General features: G+C 43.8%; 1 long non-coding RNA gene across 1 annotated transcript in view; it reads left to right on the top strand.

The window, feature by feature from the left end:
* The window catches only part of LOC138687797 (uncharacterized), an 84,822-nt gene extending 72,027 nt beyond the window's left edge, over positions 1-12,795 (top strand). Inside the window, exon 4 of the long non-coding RNA XR_011326928.1 lies at positions 10,267-12,795. This is a non-coding gene — a long non-coding RNA (uncharacterized lncRNA). The remainder of the gene's footprint in view (positions 1-10,266) is intronic.
* Positions 12,796-16,815: the final 4,020 nt, after the last annotated feature.

Raw genomic sequence — 16,815 nt, 5'->3', positions numbered from 1 at the left:
GCTGCTTCTCCTCCTTTGCCTTTACTGTTATCATGATTTATATATTTGAAAGTAGGGATGATTAATAATCCACAAACCTTCAGCCTGGAAGGAGCGCTAAGGCACTTAGCATACCAGAGCATACTACAATGCAAACAGTAAGAAATGATTAACAAGACTAACATTTCCCCTCCTCCCCAGATAACTCGAGAGCAGCACCAATGGTCCCTTGCACTTCATGGCTCCCAGCAGTTGGGTGAGGGCTACCAAATGGCTTCTGTATCAAAAGGCCGTAGCTAAAAGTCTGTGCACTGCAGGTACCATGGTGATGAGTCTGGCACAATCTCCTGGAAAGATAAATATAGTTAGCATGCTGTTCCTGGAGCTGGATATAAATGTCTCCGTTCCATATGTGCACTGTTACTCTTGAGATAAGGAAAAACTGGCCTATAAAGTCCTTATTGACCTAAGAAGTCAAAGTACAGAAAGAGCCACTGAGTACAGCGGTGGAATTCATCTGCTATTTATCAGCTTGGACCTCGATGCTTTCCCTGCTCAGCACTGGGAGAAGTGTAGAGGGACGACAATGTGGCCACAGAAGAGAGTAATAAAACCAGGGAGGGAATTTGTCTCTAGGGTAATGGCACATTGAATGCTGAGCTGCATCAGTTCTCAATATCTCTTCAGTTCATAAAGACCGATCACTACCAGCTTTGTTCTGTCATCTCTGGTGAAAAAGAAAGGACCTACTTAATTCAGAAAATACTTTGGAGGTCGGAAAGTGTTTTTCTTTCCCCTGGGGTTTTCAATGCCAGCAGGGGGGACAGATTTGGTTTCTTAAATACAAAGAGGCAACCTAACAAGATCCTGTCTCTGTGCTGATTCGAAAGGGATGAGGGGAAGTCCTGGTAACCCAGTGAAAAATGTACAGAAGAAAATAAAGTGGAGATGTGGACAGCTCAGCCATCCCTTTCTCATGTGATGGAATTAAACATGAGAAGGTAATTTGCATCATCCTTATGTGAGAAAAGAATAATGTTACTTTTTTGCTGCTAATCCACATCAGTAGCAAAATGGGTAGATGGGAACTGGTAAGGGTTATCTGTGACCTACTTCTTTCATAATGGTACAAACAACCTTTTCAAACAAGGTACAATGGCAAAGCAGGGCCTCAGAGGAGATTCTGAATCCCCTCCCTTCCCACCAGGGTCAATCAGAACTGAAAGTCTTCAGCATCTTGCCAGCTATCACTTCAGCATTCACAGTGACAGCGTGTTCAGTCCACCTGTGTGTTCCTTGCATGGGAGGGCAAAAGACAGCGGTATGCATGCGCAGTGGTGCAGTTACTGCAGCAACATCCATGTGCAGCGATGAGGTTACTACACAGTAAATGTGAGCCGGACTTTAAGCAATATTCTCTTTGATTTTAATCAAATGTGCACCATACCCAAGTACGGGCAGGTTTTGGTCTGGCATATTCTTTTATGATCCTTAAGAGGAAGTGGGATTTAATTTTTAAAGTGAGACTTCCATAGCAAGAAAGAAAAATTCCCGTTAAGCTTATTTCAGTAGACACCACAGTTTGCAGAGCTGCTCCACTTTTCTGGCAGCAGCTCATCCCCAAACACTGCCCCTGCCGCACTCCCCTGAGCCTGTGGACCAAAGTGCCCTCCAGCACACTCAGCTGTGAGCTTTAAGGAACCTGTTAGATTTGGCTGAAAACGCCCTCTGACACTGTTTTTAACAACAAACTGGACTTTCAGTGAAGTTAAACTTTTTGAGAAAAGTCCCTACTTTGTCCTTTACTCCCCCCCCCCCCCCGCCCTTAAGTCAGATAACAGAATAACATTTTATTTAGAAATATTGAAAGGATGTCCTATGGGAATTTTATTTCCCAGATGGACTGCCTGTTCCCTCATGCACCACAAACAGCTGTCTCCTCACCCTGGAGAATATTTTGTAGTGTGTGATGGGGATATAATATGACAGGGTACGTGACTTCTGGAGAAACTTCGAGTATAGGAACATTACTCCAAGGAGGTTCCATGGTAGTGCTTCAGCAGCGATACTTAAGTTTTCACTTTCTTTCTTTTCCACAATAAGCTTCAAGGGTTTTTTCACTGTAAAGCAGTCTAGCCTTATGTCAAATATGCTGTACACATATTTGCTATGGCATGCCAGCAAAGCTGAGTAGAGAAGGCGATTATCTACTGTACAACCATTGAGCTGCAGCACAATCTTGGGAGAAGAGACTCTACAGTGTAGGTGGAGCCAGGCAGTGGTTATAAACAAGAAAGGTGTGCATCACCCCCATTTTGTTCCTTAGGGTGGCTTCTCTGAGCCCCCTGCCCCTGAAAAAGATCCCTCCTACAGTTCTTTTAGCTGCATTTTTGCATTTTTCCAGTACACCAGAGGAACGACATCATTTCTGCAAGGGTATGTGGGTTATACTGCTAACGCTGTTACTGAGACTAATCATAGACGGAGGTCAACAGAAAGGTTTTCTTTGGCTCCACAGTTACATTTCACTTAGTACCATACGATGGTCTAGTCCTTCCATAAAGTTGTTAATGAAAAGGCAGGACCAAGCCATGGTCAAAACTGGATTAAATGTCTCTTAAGATGATGATTGGCAGAGGACAGAATGACCTGCTATGTCTCAATACTCTCCTCCTGCTCTGTCTAAAAAGCACAGGGAGTTGAAAGTCTTGTCGAGATAATCAGCAAAATTTAAAGACCTGAAAATGTTCTGCTGGAGAGTAACAGTGTTCAAGGATAGGGCAAGGTCCTCTGAAGAGTGGCTGAATGATTTTTAGGACATGGATCTGTGTTTTCTGCAAGATGAAGGACAAGGCAGCACTGGTCACCCTCTGCAGGATAAAGGGTACAGCACAAACAAAAAGTAAGTGGCAGCATATCAGGATATTGGACAACTTCATCTTCTGAGAAACTTAATCACAGCGGACAATGATGCTTTGAAGAGAGTATGTATGGTGCATGTATGTATGTAAAGAGAATATGTCTGGTGCATGAAGCTCTGCTGTCTTGAAGTGAATAAGGAGAGACAAGGGAGTCTCCTGAGGTTCAACAGGAGAGTTGCTTGAGAAATGCTTGTTCCTGAGCCTGCTTTCTGCAGCAAAGACAGTACCAGCACGCAAAACCTGCTGGTCCTTGAAATGAAATGCCACGGATGGGATTTTATAGTTACCTGATAAAGCACTTCAGAAAATGAGATGGTCAGAAAAAAGATTAGCGTAAAGGAGGTGCCGACGAAGAATGAGGGAGCTCCAGTTGTCTGGACACATCCAGATTGCTTGCTAAAAGCCTTGGCCTTTGGTCGGGTAGAGGAAGGCTGTCCGGAAGGCAGACTGGTCACGGTACAGCCAGGCACCATAGCTCAGTGGTGCAGCCAGGACTGAGACTCCTCTGCTGCATTGCAAGGTGTAGCACGTTGAGGAGTTGGCACCTAGGGCTGCCAGATTACACCACTGAGGGAGGAAGTAACTGTTACAAAACTCTAACAAAAGCTGCAGTCTGGGGTCTCTGCTCTCTTCCCGTGGCACAATATACTGTGTCCTAGATTTGTACCGAGACTTCAGGAAGCTTTTGGTGGCATGTCACATCCAAGTTCTGGAGACTCTCCTGCCTGATGCTTCTAGCGCAGCATTGCTCACAGCTGCAGGAAATCTGACAGCGTGCTAGGTCCTCTTTGTCCTCTGTTCTGTCCCTAAAACAAAGCAGCGAAGGGTCAGCGCCGCTCTTCTAGGATCAGAAAAGCTTCCTGCGGAGGAGCCTGGTACAGGCTCTGATGCAGGCTTGGAAAGAGCACAGGTCTAGGGTGTGCTAGTGGCCCAGGTCACCAGGGTAAATCTTATGTTAATGCCAGCATTATGTGGTGCAAAAGAGGCCAGCATTTGGCCAGCAAGTCCATAGAAAGGAAATATTTCAATCAATCAGCGATGTTTGCTTATTCCTCTAACCTGTTTCACTTCTACTTTTCCGGCTCCTCTTTATTCTCCGCCATCTCCTCTCAGACCTGACTGCTTTCATTATAAGGTTGAAGGGCAGTGCCGAGTGAGTACATTAATCTCATACATTTTCATGAATATCAATTACAACTTGGATGCCAGAAGATTTTTCTTACTTTCAGCAGAGTTGAGACCTAATTCTTTATACAGACCCTGTCTCAGGTAAAATCTGGGGGCATTTTTCCAAAGTCAAGCCTGCCATCTCTTCTTCCCACTCCCTCCCACCATGCTGATAGCCCTTTGCTTTTTCCTGTAGTATCTATATATACAATGGTTTTCAGAAAAAGCCATTCCCCTTTCTGCCCTTGAAAGGCAATATCCACACAAGCTCTCGGGTAGAATTTGGAGTGTAGAATCTCTGCTGTTCAATTACCATGGAGCTTATCTCTTTCATGTGTGACTAGATACTGTATTTTTTTTTTTCCCTAGCAAGATTGAAGCTTAAACGGACAGAAAATTTTCTAGGGCTTGAGATGGAGGAAAACATCTGGTGTTGAAATGAGCGGAGTTTATGAACTGCTGGGAAATAAGACTATTTCTGAGGGAATAAATGTTTCTCTTATTTTGCAGTCTCTGTTGCACTGTTGGTTAGCAGATTCAGATCATCATGACAACAAAAAGGTCAAAAGCATATAGCAAACTTTACATCTATTCTTTTCTACACATGAAACCATCTTTTGCTTTCATAGAGTCCATTTTACCCATGGTAAAATAAGCTCTGACTGCATCGCAGCAGAAGTAAGGCCAGAAAGAGCTGGCAATAAGTCTAAGGTATTCTTTATTTGAATTACAAAAATGCCAGTGAACTTTACCTACGGGTTAGCATTCCACTTTGCTGGCTGCTCTGCAGAAATCAAGCAAAAAGGCAAATCCACCCAAAAGGGATTTCGGTTTAAGCCAGTGGTTCCCACACTTAGTTTGCTGAGGTACCTCTGCCGTAGGAGGACTCTGATTACCAAAGGCAGCGGCTCTCCCTGCCACCTCCACCGCTGCAGCTCGTCTCCTTGGAGGAGACCAAGGGCTCCAGTCTTCCCTGGTAAACAGGTAGCAAACCAGTGGTGCTGGTGCGTTCCCTGCTGTGGGAGCTTGCATGTTCCTTGTTAGTGAAACCCCGGTCTAAGTGATTGAAAACAATGCTTATTACAGCTGCGACTCCCAGAAACAGTGATCCTACCCTTTTGCAGTATCTTTCAGACACACTCCTAAAATGGCTGAGAGCTGGAGAGTGTCTATTACATGACAACTAGGCAACTGGAGAGAGGGGAAATATATGATCTAAGATATATCTATTAATTTTGGGTCAAGATGTGGCAGCCTACCATGAAGTTTTATAGCTATAGATAGTAACAGGAGCAGTGACCTTTAATTATAGCAAGATAATGGGCACTGCTCTAATACAGAAACAGCTAAAAATAAAAGCCAGTATAAAAATACAAAGTATCTCAGAATGTGATCACATTTTCCACTAATGGAAAACATAGCTCAACTCTCTGCATTACTGAAAAATGTTTTCTTTTACAGATGCTAAGGTTACATTTAGATGGTGAGTTGGTATGGTTTAATTCAAGGTATCGTATTAGACTGGTAAATTTAGAGTAACCAGAAAACTGTGTGGATGTTCCCACTTTGGTTTAAGCTGGAGTTATTAAATTTTGGTTGAGTTTGATTTGATTTGGTTCAAATTAGAAGTAAATGAAAGCCCCCAGTGTAAAATTGCATTTACCACCTGTAAATTAAAACAAGGGAGATTCATTGATGCATTCACTTTAGGAAGTAATCCGGTGCTGTAGATGTGGAGGATGAAATGGTGCTGCGGCCTTGATGTCCATACCGTGTGTGTTTCTGGGGGGTTGTTTCAGATTAATTCAGTCCCGTGGACTGGTGCCCATTAAGGACCCGGGCATTATTGCAGCTCATCTGGTGGTTTCATCCAAGAGGAATCCAGAGTGTGTGCTCCCGGACCACTTTGTGGACATCATCCAAAGCAAAGTGGGAACGGTCAGGACGGTTGCTTTGAAAGCACGCTTCTGACCTGGACTAAGATGTGTATGCGGTTGCTTCCTGTCTAACTAAATGACCTTCGATAAGTTGGCGCACATTTGCATGTCAGAAGGGCCCGTGGAGCTCCTAATACCTCGCTTGGACTGCGTTCTGTGAAATGCCTGGTATTGGGGCTCCCAGGTGAGCAGGCATGGAAACGCCTGGGAGCTCCCAGAGCAGCCCGTTCGATTCCCTTGCCTGAGGAGAAACTTTCCAAAGTTTCTGATTTTTCTTCTGTGGATTGAAAATAATTTGCTTTGCTTTCCAAATATTAAGTTTACCAATCTGTAGCCGAAGCTGCTGTTAATGCATAGAACTTAGCTTCGTTTTTCTCTCAATGAAAGTTAAACTGGCCAGCTGGCATTAAACCAGTGACCCAAGATAGGAAAGGGCTGCTTACAACTCAAAATGTCTCAAAGTAATACAACCTGTAAAAGCAGACATGGTTCTCAACTTAGAAATGCACTTTTCACTTTTACAGAAATGTGGGCATCTAGGTTTTTGTTAAGTGTTAGAGGCAAGGAAAAATTCCCACTTCCCAGGTTTTGCTGACAAACTTTCTGCACCTATTCAGATAAAGTGATTTGTGAACTGTCTTGAAATGCACTAACAATTGCAAACTGTGAATAGCAGCTCTATTAATATGCTAGTCAGGACAACCATTACGGTACAAATTATAGAGCGAGCTGAAAAAAGTTTGAAGAGCTGACTTCTGAGCATTGAGAAGCAATGAAACCCCACCCCTGCCCCGGCACATAGCCTTCCACAATAGGATCTTCCCCATATCTGTTGACAAACTTTGGCTAATGTTTCTGCTCGCTAAAAGGTTTTCTGCCAATACAGCAACATATTGCAGATAAAACCTAATGAGCTGAGTTTAACAAAAAAATGCCATGTGGCTTCCTTACAGTGATGCCCATCTGTCGGCTTAGTGAAGCAGCAGTGTGCTGCAGCTGTACTCCTTTGCTTTTTATCAAATCAAAATAAAGCTGTGCACCCCAGAGTCAGGTATGATAAACAGGCCAGCAAATTGCCTTACATGGGTATCATACAGCTCCTTATCTGTCTCACTTTTCAGAGCAGCATAACCAGATGGCTCCTAACGGTGGGTGAAATTTTCTCCGTTATGTTTTTGGCATTGAGCTAGAGGGACGTACTCCAGAAGTCCACCACCAAAACAACAGATATTTAAATTGGACTGGGACTGAGATTACAGCCTGCAAACAGAACTTTTGAAATTGAAGCAGATTTCATTAATAGCAAACGAAATGCCTATTTAGAGTGGGTCTGGTGGAACAAAAAGGAGACAAAACAGTTTAAAAAAAGACTCTTTGTGAGCAGCCTCACAGAACAATGAGGAGGGTTGGCCTTCCTCCAACCTCCCGTCCGGCTGGTGCAAAGCAACTGGCCTTTCCACACTTCCCTTATTTATCGCAGGGGCAGTGGGAATAAGGGCCACTGGATGGTGGCTGGAGGCATCATCTCCCACCGGTCCTCTCTGTGGCCAAGGGTGCAGAGGAGAATAGTGTTTCCGCTGCAGTTGGAAGTCGGGCCATTAAGAGGGCTTGGGGATATGGAGCATCTGTCCGTGATAGAAATCCCTGCTGAGAGCAGGATGTCACAGGCTAAAGGCTTCCTTTTTTCCTGGCTCATCTTTTTCCTGGTTCATTTGTCAGACCAATCTGAAGTTTAAAATGGAAAAGGAGTTTGCACTTCCTTTAACTGGCTACTAAACAAATATTGGTGCTTTTGTCTTATCTGTGGTTTTGGCATCAGTTCCAGATTTGGGGAACAATCAAAAAGGGTCTAGATTCAGGTTAGAGGCAGTTCTTGCTTGGTACATTGGGAATGGAGACTTTGTTAATGTGTCTGCCATGCTTTTGTAGGTGGGTTTTAAGTTCAGCTGGTTTTAGGTCTCAAAGCCGAATGTGAAATTCATCATTTGCTGCCAGCTTGTTTGCAAGCCCCTTCTATTGCTGGGAACACGCAGCAGATTTGCATGAGGTTTTGCTGTCACCAGGAGAAACGTATGAAATAGAGCAGATTGAAGTTGTTTAAAAATGTGACTGCTGATGAACTTTTTCAGCACATTACGCTTCTGCGAATTTAGATTCATCTGAACATTTGTGTTATAAGCACGTGTGCGTGCTGGTGTCTGCTTTGTGGGCTGTCACCCGCACAGTTGTACTAACATTTCAAAGGCTGAAACCTGGAGCTTCTCAGTTGTGTGTGCTCAGGCGAAACAGAAGAGAAAAGTGTCACATATAGAAAACCGACTGGATGGAGACAGAATTGGTAACTTTTGTCCCCAGGTCATTAAAAGTTATCTGAATCTACCATACTTCTGAAGGTCAGACTATTTATATTCATGTGTCTTTGCATGTAGGTAGGAGCCTCATTTTAGGCACAGATATCTGGAAAAGCTGTCCTCTTCCCCCAGTGCGAGCTCAATATGCCTCAGGAAAATATGCCTCTACTGAAGATGAACAAAGCAGTATTAAATAAACTGTAAAGATGTTGAAGATTGGTGCTGAGACAAAAAACAAAGATACTTAATTCTTGTGCATAAGACGTTTCAGGATTGTCAATACTGTGAATTGCGGTCATTCCTTGCTGTGTGGATGAGATGGTGAGGGGTATATCCACATCATATAGCTGAGGCAGGACAACCATATGATCAATGTCAGACTCAGGCAGCCCTAATTCACGTTCTTCCTCTTCATTGTGTTGTGGCTGCATCCTGTGGATATAACAAAATGAGAGGGTGCTTGTCTTGAAAAGGGTGTCAGAACTAACACGGAAAGTAATGAGTTATGTACAGTGCAGCAGCATCTAAAGGTAGACAAATGGAGTTTTCTTACTTTGGAAGTGATGATAAATGCCACATTGAACTGGTTTTGCTTGAGCAAGACTGTAAAGTGGTGGCCAAAGTTTGCTGGAAAGTATTCTGTGAAATATATACCCTGGGAGCTACGTTTGCCCATTGCATGTGCTGTCACCTGATTTGCAGAAGCAAGCCCTCAACTTAGGTCAGGACACTGAGGCAGCTCCCAGTGACCAGAGTAATTTTATTGCTATCTGACCATTGTTTCAAGTTCTGTCCCATTTGTTATGTTCCTAAGGTCACATCTTTTTAACTCTTGTGTTTCACCTCTGAGCGGTAAGCTGTATGGAAATCCTTCCTAAGCAGAATGAAGAATGTAGAAATCCAGCCCTTTTCCAGATGCTGCAATTTGTCTAAAAGCATGTTGAACAATATGACTTTCTTCCTGGTATTTTATTCATGACTGCAATTTCTTCCTTTTAGCCAAGCTGTAGACGAGAGGAAGAATGAACAAGATGGCTGAGTTAAATATAGCGCTGGGGTTGAAGCATAACAGACTGTCCAGGGCTCCAGTCATAAAAGAAGAAAGAAATTACTTCAGAGAGGATTAAGCACTCTCTTGCTATAGAAGTTGTACATGATGTCAAAGAGTGGAGAGTATTGAACAGCATGCTAGGAAAAGGAAAATCCTGGGATGCTGACCCAGAAAATTAACACACTGCTCAGTGGTTAGCTCAAAATGGAAGAGGAGTTTCACAACTCTTTTTCCTGAACTAGTGACAGCTGTGACAAAGCTATATGATGGAGTTACAACTCCAGCTTCATCCTGAGTGTGTCTGGGTAAGGAGAAGTCACGTCTTTGTACAGCTACAGTGATGCTCTAGAGTGAGCGAGCTACAGGGTGAACAGGCTGTGGGCTGTACTAAAGCAAGAAATACAGCCAGTCTCCCCCCACCCCATAAATCTCTGCTCAGACTTCCAGGATTAATTTTCTTGTGCCAGCTCTGCACCTCCTAATATTAGGAGGCATGAGAAAATTACTCCTGGAAGTATATATGAAACTTTTGACTAGAGGGAGAGTGTTTGGTAGCTGTCCCTGAGCCTTTGCAGAGGAAGAAGTCTGGAGACCTGCTATGGACAGCCTGTGTCATAGCCTCAGGACCTGCATCGCTCGTTGATCTGCGTGTGCAGCTCCAAGACCTGGCTAGCAGCTCCCTACCCATGCTGGCAATATTGAACTTTCCAAATCTGAAGATAAGAGCTGGGCTGCACCCAGACAAGGTGCTTCTGCCAGGGCAAAGGGAGAGGCAGGCAAAGGAGGGCTGAGCTGGGTTTGAGAGCTGGCGGTTGGAGGCATCGGGGCTGTGTCTGTTGATGCTACATCTCTGTCCCCAGGTATCCCCTCACTTGCCGCAGCTGCAGGCACGCTGCCTTCAGGACTTTGGCACAGGACATAGGACCACTGCAGCTCTGCCAAACCCTGTTGTTGTGGGGCTGCTTTGTCTCCTGAAATCGTGAGGCGCATGGTTTGTGTGGGTAGAAAATATACGAAAGAGTGGCTGCATTGCTTATGCTGGGAGCTGTGTGGCCAGGAGGGAGATTGTGTGATGGGGGCAGGAGGTGCTCGGGATTGCTGGGTTAGCTGTGCTGGAGGAGATCTTCCACTGCCAGTGACTAACTGTAGAAAACATTGGAAATAATTTCCAAACCCTTGCAAGTGAAGCAAGCCCTGGGTTTTGAAGAGGTGAGAGGGACTCGGTAACCTTGTTTGGTCAAACAGAGACTGAGGGCTGAAGCAGGAGGGGCGTGACTTCTCTCTTTTCCTACATGGTGAAAGCTTTACTTTGTTTTTAGTATCACTATTAAATTGTGCTGTGACAGATGCAAGAGGGTCCCCGTGGTGAAAATCAAGCTGTCCCCACCCCACCATGCTGATCAGCGCTGTGTAAAGACCTAGAATTTTTTATTGCAGAGACATACTGGGAATTGAGTACCTACAGAGAAGAAAATGTTAGATCAGCAAGGGACCTGCTCACACTGCTGCCTTCCCCTCTCTCTACATGAATGTAAATGCCCCTTCTGTGAAGATAGGAATGAAAGAAAATTGGACATTGAGAGCAGGACCATTCATCTGCTATCATCTATTTATTAAACTAACCTCATAATAGTGATGATTAGCAAAATGTTTCATTGAAATACGTCCAATACCTTCCTCTGTACAGAAACCGCTACAGTAAAATGCTACTTATGCTGAATGGATAGCAAAATCATCATAAAACTTATTGAACAATTTAACCCGCACATCCACTAGCTTCTAGAAAACCATTTCCCTTCAATACCCGTCTTTTGTGGAGAAAAGGGGATGCTGGACACCGGCTTAATTTAAATTTGTATGTCTTCAGATCTACATGAAAACCATTCGCCCACTGAGTTTTGTGCCTTTTATTAGGAATGACTTACTGGAAAAGAATGTGTTTCACATTTAGTAACCCTGAGCATTAGAAACGGGTGAAGAATTTTTGGTTTGCTGACTGAACTAGGAATGTGTGAGGAAAATGCTTGTGGGTTGATCCCCCCAACTCTCTTCATCTTCCCACAGAAATGTAAAATAAAAAAAGCTAAGAAGGATTGTGTTAGCCCAAGCATTTCTTTGACAAAGAACATAATATGTTGTTCTGAAAATGTAAAAATGAATGGCCTAGCATGCTTTTACCAGAAACCCCTATGTTTTCCAGTGAAAAACTGGAATTTGTGAACTATTTCAGTTAACCAAGTCTGCACAGTGTTTTGGTATAAACATTCTCTCTTGTGTGCTTACCCCCAACAAATGTAGACAATTCTGCTAGGTGCCCTGGTAGGCCAAGCACAAATGACTGTACCTATTATGCCTCCTGGAGTCTGAACTGGAGTTGTTTTGGATTGTGCTCAGTGCTATGTCACCACCACCCTGCTAAGTCGTGGCATTCTTCATGTTATTTCATTATCAGGATGTGAATACCTGCAGCTCTATCTGATCCTACCTGCTCTGTCATTCCTAAGCAGCAAAGACTCCTCCGCAAGGCATCTCTGCTCCTACTTCTGGGAATGAGTAAGGTCCGATCCCCCACTCTGGCAGGTCGTCGGTAGTGCCAGCTCATCGTGAAACGGGGCCAACCTGCAGAGGAGCAGTGCCTGGTTCTGCTGGGCTCGGAGAGCATCGGCATCCCCTTGTCCTCAGTCGGGAAAAAAGCTGTCAGTACTGCCTTCTCCCTGCTCACTTCACTCCTGAACCTCTTGTGTTGGTGCAAACCAGCAGTACCTTTGAACAAAACGAGACTAATATACAGTACAATAAAGAGACCATTAATTGCTTGTGCTTGTCCCTAGTGATTTACCTGAATTTTACAAATGAGCAGTAGCGCCAGCAACAACAAAACACCTTTGCCAGAATTTTCAGTGGCAAAAGCTTTGACAGAAATGGAAATTGCACCCGAAATACCATTTTTGCAGTTTGTTTCTATGTTTTTATTTGAGAAAAAATGTGGAAAATAATGTTTTCCAGCAACTAAAACCTAAGCTTTTGTGATTTTAAATGAAAAAAAAAAAAAAAATTTGAGTTTTTCAGTGCAACTTCAAAAATTCTCAAACTTTTTTAAACATAGGAAGGAAAATGGCTTGACTTGTTCACAAGAATTTCTCTGAAACCAAGTTACATCTCTGTAGATACTTAAATGCACTGTGGTCAGAGGTCCTAGCTTCTCGTGGTTTTGTACTCATGGAATTTATCACAAGGCTTTTATTCACTTTTAGCTTAGAAAGGGTGATACAACTGTACATTTGTGCTTGCTCTCAGATGAACTGGAACATTTTATAACATTTTCTGATCTATTTTCCAGTCCTGTATCAAGTAAATAAACTCTTTGATGTTACCAGCAGAAAGCCTAATCATTCCTGTAATGATTCTTTGTTAAGTTACCTCTTTGCTTGTTGCCTGTGAAGATGTTTTCCACTGCCTGAGTTCAAGATCTTCTCTCTGAAAGGCCATCAAGTGATAAATTTTAGGAGATTTTCCATGAAAGTCTTTGGAAACTTTGAATCTTGGTTATGGAAAGAGGAGGTGTTGCAAACAAGTGTCTTGAAAGCCAAGAAAGATAACCTTGAGAGCTTCACAGAAATGAAACTGCTGTATTTTAAGAGATCTCTCTCTCTCCTTTAACTGCTCTTGTGTACTGTCCATTCTGGTAATCTTGGGGAGGGAGTTGCTATTAATTGGAGAGAAGGGAGACGCATGAATAAAGAATGACCTTCTATCAGGCAAGAGCAAATCACTGAAAAGAGGAAGCCTTGCTTGTTGCAGGGCCATGCTCTTACATACCCAAGCATGTTTCTAGCTGGCTCCAACCCATGCACCACCCAGCTCCTGAACCTTGATCCTTCTTCCACTGAATCAAATGACCATAAAAGTAGCTCTTGCTTGCTTAGAGGCAAGACACGAACTCTTCATGTTCATCTTCCCTCTGCAGAGCAGAGGAAGTATAACTTCCCACATCTATTTACAAGGACTGTCTGGTGAGTTCTACCATGTTATTCCAATAACAGTAAATTTGCCTTCTTGGATCTTTCCAACAATTGAGTTTCTTTTTCTCAAGTCTTACTTCTTCCCCAAAGCCGGTTCCCCAGCTGTGTTTGCTTAGTCCCATTAATATGGATCTAACACAGAAGTGGCCATTATATGAGATTATTAATGCTGTTCCATTTGTGTGTGGCATGGAGAATCTTGTTTCATTTCAAACTCATAGGTCCAATTTTCTGGTCCCTCTTTGTTTATTTATTATGCAGAAAATGGCAAGATTCAGCTATGGGCTATTACCTACCTTTTGCCCCATCCCCTCATAATTGTTTAAAGCTGTATGATTCTTCCTGCTGCTCTGAGTGTGTTCTCCTGTGTTTGTGCTTCCTTTTGTTACTGTTGGAGCATGAAGGAACACAATGAAACACTAAATAATATGAGGTCAAGGAGTCAGTCAATGGAATTGATAGGAGGTAAACAGAGAAAATGAGTATAAACCAGCTGCAAAATGAACAGAGGCTGGAAATCGGCAGAGAGCTTTTAGGCATTAGGGGACTATAGCCTTGCAACAGATGCCACAGACTTAATTAGTTTAAGGAGACAGTTTGATCAATTTATGTGCAATTTTACATGGAAGAGCTATTTGTGATAGCAGGAGTGAGTCTTGGCAACCTAGAAGGTCTCTTCCAGCACTAGTGTGTTGCTCTTACAGTCAGAGACACATGCAGTAAACACTGCCATGTACAGTTATTCCATAGGGAGTAGATATCCAGTTTTCAGCCTGACCCACTCCTGCTGGCTAATTTTTCATTGCCTCAATGGATGAGAAACATCTACTTCCATGCTGTGGGAGAGAGGGATCAGCAGCATAGGTGGACATGTCCCTCTCTGTGGTTGCATGTTTGGGACAGGAGGAGGTGACTGCTTGGCAGCTTGGCCTGTGGAGGTGCTTGAGGTACCAAGGGATTCCTGTTCTGGTGGCATCTGCCAGAAAAAGACTGGCTAGTCTGGAAAAAAAGTCTTTGAAACAGGAGACTGAGTGGGCAGGTCAGGGTACATCTTACAGATTTAGGATCTGTGTTGAACAATAGGCCAGGCTGCTAATGAAAATAAGCCATTCCCTACAGGTTAGTCTCTGCAAGCAAACATCTACGCTGCAGGTGATTTGTTAACAGCACGTAGTGCCTGAGAGAGTGCAGAGCAGCTTAGTTCTCTAAAGGGAATGAAGAACAGGATCGAGTACAGGAGATTTATCATCTAGGTTAGAGGTAAAGCATCATGAGTGAAAAGGGAATAAATGCCAAGGGCTTAGTAAATTCTGTGTAGACGGTCCCTGAGCTGTCTCAGCTGCCTGAGGTGCATCAAATAAAGGCCTGATAGCACTTGCTCGTTCTGAATACAACAGCTCCTCTGGCTATTGGGAGAGCTGAGCCAATTCCTTACTGTTGCCACAAGGATTGCGCCTCTTTCTCCGCTTCTGGCATCCTTGCTCGTGTTCTCGTCCCTTGGCCTTGTACTGGCTGTGGCATAGGAAAAGTCACTTGGGTTTGTCCCCCAGATTTGATATCTGCCTGCTTAGTGCATTGAATCAGCCTGAAATGGGTTGGGGCTAAATATGAGGGCCAGCACCAAGAAAAGAGGCAGGAATGCAGAGACCTAAACTGGGGGGAGAGGTGGGATGGAAGAGCAGGGCTGCCTGGTCTTGCAGGCAGCCCGTTGCTAGATCAGCTCAGCTTGGCTTGTTGCTCTGCCTGTGCCCTCAGCCTGTTCGCAATAATTGCACCTCAGGTTAATGGGAAACATGCTGGGGAGGGAGCGGGTCTGCTGCTGAGCTGGCATGGGTTGCCAGATGTCCCCAGCGCTGACAAGCCGTACCTTCTGTTGTGAGGGCTAAAAGCACTTCAGCTGAAGAAGAAAAAGAAACCGGTGAAGCAAGACAAAGATATAATCCATTGTGAAAGAAAATTCCTGCCATCCCGTAGAAAACACGTTGCATCACATGCTCTGGCAGAGACTTCAGGTTGGCCTAATTTAATCAAATATTCATGTTGTGCTTTTCCCTCGTCCTACTGTGACGGCAGCTGACATCGATCACCGAAAGCCTTTGACAGAGATAATTGTCCTTGTTGAGTCTTGCTTCTATTTCAACATCCCCCTTAGCAGCATCTTTTCACACCTTTATAGATCTGTACATTTACTCCCATTACTTGATTTCAGGAGCCTTCAGCTTCTGAAGTTCTGGTGTCTCACCAGAATTCTCTGCGTGCCATGTTGATTTGAACACAGAACACATCCCCGCAGAGCCAGCATGCAGCCTCCTTTGACAATTTTGATATGACGCGTATTAACATGTCATGGCACCTTTTGTGCAGCTGACAAGTGTGGCACTTTTTAAGAGCTAAAAAAAGGCATTCATGAAATCCTGCATCATATTATTGGCTCTCCGCTATCTTGTTGGTATTGTTCTCCCTCGTTATGCAGAATCAAATTGTGTGCCTGCAGAATTTGATAAACTGTAGCACTTCACATATCTGCAATGGACTAACTTGATTACAGTAGTTTAATTCTTCTTGATATCAATCAGCTCTGTACACAGTAAGATTAATTATTGCTGTCACTTTGTCAGCTCTGTAATAAGAAAACATAGATTCTGAATGACAGATGCAAATTTATTGGGAGCGAGAAGAGTGAGTTTGCCTCCCCTGCTCCCCAGGGAGGGAGAAAACCTGCAAAAGGTGAGCTGACCTGGGAAGGGATGTGCATGCTGGAGCTGGGATTATCACCTGCTCCGTGCCGCACATGGGTGCTTGTTAGTATCTAAACCAATTCCTCTCTTCTGTCAGCGTGCCAGAGCATCTCACAATTACATTTGCCCAGGCAGACTAATTTTATTTGCAGGTATGCGATGGTGAGCATGGAAGCTAGCTTCTGCCAAATGTTTGTCTTAAGGAGACTGTGCTATATATTTGCCTCTCTTAAACTGTACCTCTTTATAGTGATTTTCTCTGATCCAGAGTGGGTGTAAAATGCCACCAGATCAGACCAGCAATGATTTCCACCTGCTCTGTGCTGCTATAAATGACTACGCAGGAAACTTGGACTGAAAAGCTGCCTGCTGTTGCAGAGGTGACAGACATAGCTGTTATTTTTGCTTTGTTATTGTGTACTGGCATTCTAGTGCAAAAGCTGTGTTGAGTTGTAGATTAGTATTTAATTCTCCTCCTTCTCTATTCCTATGAGGTACTTCAGTTACCTTACTGCAAGGGAGTGAGCTAGAGCATCCACAAGCTGCTCCAGCCAGCATAGGGTATGGAAGGCTCTGAATCAGTGAACAGTGGCAACCTCTTTACTCTCTTGGCTTCATCCTTGGAATGGGGAATGGAGCAGAGCTTGGA

This window comes from Haliaeetus albicilla, chromosome 11 (assembly GCF_947461875.1).
Source record: "Haliaeetus albicilla chromosome 11, bHalAlb1.1, whole genome shotgun sequence".
Classification (NCBI taxonomy): domain Eukaryota; kingdom Metazoa; phylum Chordata; class Aves; order Accipitriformes; family Accipitridae; genus Haliaeetus; species Haliaeetus albicilla.
The sequence above is the reverse complement of the archived record's forward strand: the minus strand, read 5'-3'. Positions and strand labels throughout refer to the sequence as shown.